Genomic DNA, 6001 nt, shown 5'->3' with positions numbered 1-6001 from the left:
TGGTTGTGGTTGTGGGGTTCCCTCGCTCAAAACGAGCATAAAAGTTGTTGAGCTCGCTGAGAAAGGAGACATCAGAGGATGCGGGGGAGGGTTTGGTGGTCCTGTAGTCTGTAATGGTCTGGAGTCCTTGCCACATGCGTCGGGGGTTGGAGTGGGAGAAGTGTTCTTCTACCTTCTTTTTGTAATGGTGTTTGGCTTTTTTGATGCCCTTCTTTAGATTAGCCCTGGCTGTGCTGTAGGCGTGTGCATCTCCTGACCTAATGGTGGTGTTGCGGGCCTTCAGGAGGAGACAAACATCCCGGTTCATCCAAGGCTTCTGGTTGGGGTACATGGTGATCCGTTTCTGGGTGGTAAATGGTAATGGTAAATGGACTGGTTCTTATATAGTGCTTTTAAGATAAGATAAGCTTTATTAGTCCAACAGGTGGGAAATTTGTTTTCTACTCATCTGAGCACTCAAAGCGCTTTATACAACTTGGGCGTTCACCCATTCACACAAGCACATTTTTCTAAGTGCTTTATAGCTAACATTCACACACACTCATACTCCGATGGATGCATCGGAGAGCAATTTGGGGTTAGTATCTTGCCCAAGGATATTTGGCATGCAGACTAGGGGAAGCCAGGAATCGAACCACCAACTTTCCAATCAGTAGATGACCTGCTCTACCACCTGAGCTACAGCCACCCTCAAAAAAATTTCACCGCCCAACGTGGGGCTCGAACCCACGACCCTGAGATTAAGAGTCTCATGCTCTACCGACTGAGCTAGCCAGGCGCTAGACACTGACACTGTCTGTAGTTTTGGAGATGTAATCCAGTACAGATGAGGCATACTGGTCCAGGTCTGTGTGGGTGAACGTATTCCAGTCCGTGTTTTTGAATCTGTCCTGGAGAACTGCGTCTGTCCCCTCTGGCCACACTCTAATTGTCCTCACAGCAGGTTTCACACGTTGGATGAGTGGTGAATACCAAGGTGTGAGGAACAGGGAGAGATGGTCCGATTGTCCAATGTAGGGGAGGGGTGTTGCTTTGTAGGCTCCAGCCAGGTTGGAATAAACATGGTCTACAGTCTTGTCCCCTCTGGTGTGACAGGAGACATGTTGGTGGAATCTGGGGAGGACTGTCTTTAAGTTTGTGTGGTTGAAGTCGCCAGCAACAATAGAGATTGACAGACAACGTGACTTTCGCGCATTGCATTGTAGGTACAAGTGGCAACAAAATCAAAACACTGCATCAAGCGCTAGCATTTCCAGCACCGGTAATCATTAATTCTGCAGTTTTAATCCCTACTTGCATTTTATTTACCCCAAAAACAGTTATGTACAAAACGATGCACGGCAGGTCCATACAAAGACAGACTTGACGAAAAGGCAAAAAAAAGTATGAGGAAAAAAATCAAAGGAGTGAAAGGGTCAGACCCATACAAGCATACAGAGTGGAATAAGGACGTTAGCGTGCTGCCCAACTTTCATCACACACATTATTATTATTATATGGTCCTAAGTGTGAGTGCATACACTCACAAAATGTTTAGTAACTTCAGATCCCTGCAACAAGCCCAGGTCCAGTTTACTTTGGTGATTTGGACTATTCCATTTCACAGCTGTTGTTAGATTTTTTTTCTTTATCTCCTGTACAGGCCAACGCAATCTAATTGTCGTTTCAGGTTGTAGTGTTACGCAACATTTTCGGATCTAATAAAAAAAAAAAAGAGTTTCGTAATTCATTCAATTATTGTCTTTATTTATAACTGGCATTATTATTTCATTCTATTATAGAATCTTACAGGAAAGACGCAAAATTGTATTCCATTGTGCTTTATTAGCTGCTTCGGTGAAAAACAAATCAACAATGCAACAAAAAAACCCCAACAACATTGCAAAACAGCATACTGGAAAACAGTTATTCTTCAGCTGATTGCTTCAATACAACACTTGAGCACATATATGCGGGACTTTTCGTGTCTGTTTTGATCTCGCTCTCTCTCTTAACCGATTAAATCTCACTGTGGTAGCAGCTTTAAACTCGGTATGACCCAGGTTGATAGAGGGCGTCCAGTCTGGATTGCATTCCAGCATTTTGTAGGCTGGTTGTCCTACAAAACACAACAAACATTAGCCCGCAAAGCCACCGCGAACAAAGCAGCATAGTGCAACAAATTCAATTAAAATTAAGACTTATTTGTAACCTACATCAACAATTATGTTGTGATAAATTATGTAATAACTACAACAGAAGACTTACCTTTGTGGAAATGCTTGGAGCAGACTAACATGTGAGCTGAAGTGTTCTGAAACGTTATATTTGGTCTTCGAATGGCTGCAATCCAGGCCATCCGTCGGCTCTTTGTTATTTCGGAAACACGGCTTGAACAATTTCTTTTCCACGACGGAATCCGATAAAAAACGATCACTTTGCCCGTCGGCTTCCCGTGGCTGTCATGCGACCGGCTATTGCAGTTAATAATACAACAGCTTCTTGCCATTCTTTATGTTTCTTTTTATCGCTGCGTGACTGTTTTCATGTGAAAGCCCGCGTGCGCTAGTACCGCTCGCCACTCGTACCCACAATTCTTTGCGGTTTTACCCCGGAAATGACGTCACATTTTCAATCTCTATAAAAGCAGCCTCGGGGTGTTTGTTCTGGTGTTTGTTAATGGCTGCAGAAAGTTCTTTCATGGCCAACCTAGCATTAGAGTCAGGGGGGATATACACTGCAGTGAGTATGATAGAAGTGAGTTCTCTGGGGAGATAATAAGGTCTGCATTTGACCATTAAAAACTCCGCTTTAGGTGAGCAAATAATATTTTGATATAAACAAATGCACGGCTGTATGTACTGGTCTTTAGCTTAACTCAAACTCAAAAGAGTCTAGAACAATTTCGATATTTTTCTCTATATATTTTACTCTGCCAAAGAAGCTTTGCTTTATTCATGGTACATCATCATTTATGGGCCTTTTGTGGACCTTCATTTCATCTACTGTGTGAAATAAGCAGTTTAGCTCCTCCCCGATTAAGCCAAGTTTAAACTGCTGCTGGGTTTGGCATCTGTGTTTATAGCTATAAATGTTGTATGGTATAATTGTGTACAGTTGCTACTGTTTGTAGTGACGATAGGTTAACAAATGAGTCTCTGTGGCAGAGGTGTGGACTCGAGTCACATGACTTGGACTCGAGTCAGACTCGAGTCATTAATTTTATGACTTTAGACTTGACTTGAAAAAATGTTCTAAGACTTGTGACTTGACTTGGACTTTTACACCAATGACTTGGGACTTGAATTGGACTTGAACCGGTTTACTTGAAAAGACTTGATATTTCACCCCAAATATAAAATTTAACATGCATATTATATAGAGATTGAAAATGTGACATCATTCACGGGTAGAACCGCAAAGGATTCTGGGAACTCGTGGCAAGCGGTACTAGCGCACGCAGGCTTTCAATTAAAATCAGTTATACAGCGATAAAAAGAAACACAAAAATGTCAAGAAGCTGTTGTATTATTAACTGCAATAGCCGGTCACATGACAGCCACGGGAAGCCGACGAGTAAAGAGATCGGTTGTTATCGGATTACGTCGTTGAAGAGAAATTGTTCGAGCCATGTTTCCGAAGTAACAAAGAGGCGACTGGATTGCAGCCATTCAAAGATCAAATATAACGTCCCAGAACACCAGCTCACAGGTTAGTCTGCTCCAAGCATTTACACGAAGGTCAGTGTTTTTTAGTAGTTAATACGTCATTTTCATAACATAATTGGTGATATAGGTTACAAGCAAGTCTGGCGCTGAACAGAAATTGTCGCGCTATGCTCCTTTGTTTATTGTGCATAAATAGTGAATTGTCCTGACACAATATTGCGTTTAGCTTCTGTTATTATGGTACATTGACAAAAACATATACTTTTATTCACAGGATAAAACAGTTGTTTTGTATCACTAATTGCCCAGTACAATTACAGCATACAGTATTATTGTCACTGCTACATTTCTGTAACTCGTACCAGAAATTATTTCCACTACTAATTGATTACCGTTGAGCTCAAAGGTCCTATTAATAAACGGTTAAGGAATGTGTATTTATGACGACAATTTGTGAGACTGGTAAACTTATGATACGTACGATGGTCTTTCGTTCTACACGGTGCATTTCAAGGTCCTGCACCCATCCGTCGGTAAACTGTACCTGGGCTTGTTGCAGTGACCTGAAGTTACTAAACTTCATGAGTGTATGCACTCACTCCAAGAACCGTATGATTATAAATATGCATATAAATATGCTAAGATGAGATAGCTGACTTCATCTAACTAGCAAATGTTGTCCAGGCTACGTTGGTGATACAGTTTTTTTAATGTGTATGATATTTTTGTCATGCGATTTTAAAGCTGGTCCTACAACCGCATCCAAGAATAACATGCAGCTTATCTCAGAACTGTCGGTGAAAATTATTCTTGGAGCTAGGTTTAATTGAGCTGCATTTTAAAGAGGTGCAATTTCACAATTTGTGTATATTTTCTAAGTTCACTATTTTGTCATGTGTTGAGAAAAACACAGATTTTAAAATTACATGGTCTAATATTTACATTTAGCATATAACTGCAACATTATTTTTTCGTTGTTTTTTTTTAAAGACTCGAAAGGACTTGAAATTCAAAGTTTCAGACTTGTGACTTGACTCGGACTTTTACACCAGTGACTTGAGACTCGACTCTGACTTGCCTGACATTACTTGACTTGAGACTTGAGGATAAAGACTTGAGACTTACTTGAGACTTGCAAAACAATGACTTGGTCCCACCTCTGCTCTGTGGAGTTTGCAGATGATGTTGTGATCTGTAGTGAGCAGGTGGAAGTGAGCCTGGAGAGGTGGAGGTATGCCCTGAAGACAAGAGTAAAAGTCAGGAGAAGCAAGACAGAATACATGATGCATGAAGATGGAGACAGGTAAAGATGCGAGGAGTAGAGCTAGTGAAGGCCGATGTGGTCAAACATGTAAGGCAACAGACTCATGAGAGAGAAAGAGAGCGCAGGCAGGGTGGAGACGAGCATCAGCAAGAGTGAAAGGAAAGTTTTAAAAAATGGTAGTGAGACCTGTTACGATGTGTGATTTGGAGACAGTGGCACAAACAAAAAAAACAAAAAAACAAGGAGGCTGAGCTGGAGGTGGCAGAGTTGAAGATGCTAAGATTTTCATTGGTAGTGACCAGAATGGACAAGATTAGAGATGAGTACATCAGAAGGACAGCACAGGATGGAGACAAAATTGGAGAATCCAGGCTGAGATGGTTTGGACATGTGCAGGGGAGGGATAGTGGATATACTGGGGATATTATGTTGAAAATGGAGCTGCAAGGCAGGAGGAAAAGACCACAGAGAAGATTAATGGATGTAGAGGGCTGGTTTCACACAAGAAAAGAGGATGGAGCCAGACTGAGCCACTGTGGGGACTCCTTAAGTGAGCAAGGGAGTCTCCTTTAAGTATATTTAATAAAAGGCTAGCAGTTGACCTTTAATAGTGCAGTATTTTTACACTGACCATTGATCCTCAAGTACAATATTACAGTATTGCTTCCACCATTGTTTACTGAAATTCACCAATCAATAAGTAGTATAAACAGTCCAGAGTCAGACCAGAGTTGAGGGCTAAGATGGAGCTACAGCAACTGTTTGATCGATCAGATGTGGTGGTGGTGGTGAGGAGGAGGAGGAACAAGAAGGCCTGTCTGCCGAACAGTCAAGCCACTTTATCTGTCAGGTTGGAACAATGTCCTCAGACCCACAGAGTGGCTGCTTATCTTGTGGTCACACCTGAGGGAAAATGTGTTGAGTCCACTTAATGTCCACTTGTGTCGAAGTCACAGTGAAACAGTGTGGGAGTCTTTTCGATGTGCCATTCTCAGTTTAACACAGAGCCATCTGAGAGGATCTTTACTCCTTGATTGATTCTTTCTGTGTCCTTTCTGGTGTATTTTTTTCAATGTGTGAAGCAAATAGC

At 41.7% G+C, this 6001-nt stretch overlaps 1 non-coding gene across 1 annotated transcript; it reads right to left on the bottom strand.

Moving 5' to 3' along the window:
• Window positions 1-705: 705 nt before the first annotated feature.
• On the bottom strand, window positions 706-778 carry trnak-cuu (transfer RNA lysine (anticodon CUU)). The gene has a single exon. It is a non-coding gene; the product is annotated as a tRNA-Lys (tRNA).
• Window positions 779-6001: the final 5223 nt, after the last annotated feature.

The sequence above is a fragment of the Rhamphochromis longiceps genome, linkage group LG22 (assembly GCF_057381845.1).
Source record: "Rhamphochromis longiceps isolate RC_006_pf linkage group LG22, R_longiceps_female_GT1.1, whole genome shotgun sequence".
Taxonomy (NCBI): domain Eukaryota; kingdom Metazoa; phylum Chordata; class Actinopteri; order Cichliformes; family Cichlidae; genus Rhamphochromis; species Rhamphochromis longiceps.
The sequence above is the reverse complement of the archived record's forward strand: the minus strand, read 5'-3'. Positions and strand labels throughout refer to the sequence as shown.